Genomic DNA, 2,163 nt, shown 5'->3' on the forward strand with positions numbered 1-2,163 from the left:
CCCCCCAACACGAAACAAATGACAACAATGGTCGAAAGAGTTAATCGAGCACCATCTTGATGCTAGGCTTGACACGATTAAACCCGCGTACTTGAACAAAACGTGATATATCTTAATATATATATGTATAAATGGGACACAGTGCCGTCTTGATCGGCATCTCGTTCGATTCGATCGCTAATGCTCACGTCGATCAATTGTTCGTATTTTTTTTAAAAAAAATAAATAAATAAAATATTTTCGAAATTATGCGACAAAAAAAAATGTATGAATACAACAAAAAAACAAATAGCAAAAAGAAAGCAAAAAAAAGAGAAAAGGAGGATAACCCTCCCCTTCTCTTCTTCTACTCTCTCTCAGCTTCGTGTCACGGAGAGAGAGAGAGAGGAGTTGAGGGATTGGGTTTCAACTCTCTCTTCTCTCTCTCATTCTCTCTCTCTCTCGCTCGCGCAGTCAAAACCAACAAAGAAAAGAAAAAAGAAAAAGAAAAAAAAAATACAACAAATACAGAAAAAAAAATGGGCGAGAGAAGTGGGCGTTTTTCCAACTCTCTCTCTCTCTCTCTCTGCTCTCTCTTCTCTCTCTCTCGTCTCGCAGGTGAGAACAACAAAAAAAAAAGACGAAAAGAAAAAAAATACACAAATAGAAAAAAAAAAAAGAAAAGAAAAAAGCGTTGTTCCTTTCCTCCACTGCGCAGTCAATCAAAAGAAAATGAAAGAAAGAAAAAAAACATAAAAAAAAAAGAAACAAAAAAATAGAAAATAAAAAAAAAGAAAAAAATTGTTCCATTCTCCCAGTACAAAAAAAAAAAAGGACAAAAAAAGAACAAGGAGAACAAAATTGGAGAAGTTCGATGTTGAAGTTATTTTTGAAAATGGTTCAATTTTATCATGGGCCAACAAGCAATATTCCATAAGGCAGTGTTAAAAAATAAGCACCAACCATATGACAGAAGCACCACATCAGATCCGCAGTCCAAGGACACAGAAATGTAAAGTCAAAAAACCAATCCCAGGCACATGGCAGATTTTCGGGTCCAAGACCAGAGCAGCACGAAGTAAGTTCAAGACCTATTTCGAGTTCCACATGGCAGATTCGGGGTTTAAGGCCCAGATATGTAAAGTATCCAAAAACCCAATCCAAGTGCCACGAACGCACATTCGGGACCAGCCTAGCAACATATTAAAGCCCGAAACCCATCTCAAGCCACATTGCAAATTTGGATACAAAAAACCAACATAACAAATTCATAATAAATAAACTTTCACACCAGAACCCAATCCACAAACAAAATTTCAAAATCCAAGTCACAAATAAGATCCAAACCCAAAGTCCACAAATAAAGATCCAAACAAAACCCAAACAAAAATCCAAAAATCAAAGTCCACACATAAAACCCAATCCGGAAGTCTACAAATAAACTCAAAAATCCAAATTCAATGACCAGAAAAGTGTTAACACTAAACCCAAAATTTCACACACGAAAAGATCGCTTAACACTAAAACCCAACCCCAACACGACCGTAAAGCCGCTAAACTAAACCAAATCCAACGACCGAAAGTCGCATAAACCAACACCCAAAATCAAACGACAAACAGTTCGTAAACTCTAACCCAAATTCAAAACGACAAAAGTCCGTTAAACTAAACCAAATCCAAAGACTGATAAAGTCGTTAAACCAAACTTAAAACGAACCGTCTGTCATATAAACTGAACGCAAATTAAAATTTCAAGCGAACCGCCATGTCATTAACTGAGGCAATTTGATCCTAATCGACCATCAAGTCTAATAAATGGTTTAGTTTTATAAAATTTATGTCAGTGGGGATGCCCTGCTTAGGTCAATGTACACCGACAAATATAATTATCAAATGTTTACCTTTTGTGTATTTGTCTCTTTTACTACATACAGCATGTAATTTGATTCTTATATCAAGGGCTTCCTTTACACACCGAAGTGAATGGACATTAACATTTGTACGATTCTTGAGTCATGATTCGGGAAGCCCATGCAACTATATCCTGATTCAACAAAAGAAAGTCTTAAGCAAACTCTAATACTCTACCCCACATGATCTGACCACTCTAAATAAGAAATAACCAGACCGGGAGGTTTCGTTCACCGGCAGCAGCACTCACGTCCTCCGTATATCCTCCTCCTC

The sequence above is a fragment of the Ananas comosus genome, linkage group 5 (genome assembly GCF_001540865.1).
Source record: "Ananas comosus cultivar F153 linkage group 5, ASM154086v1, whole genome shotgun sequence".
NCBI classification, from domain to species: domain Eukaryota; kingdom Viridiplantae; phylum Streptophyta; class Magnoliopsida; order Poales; family Bromeliaceae; genus Ananas; species Ananas comosus.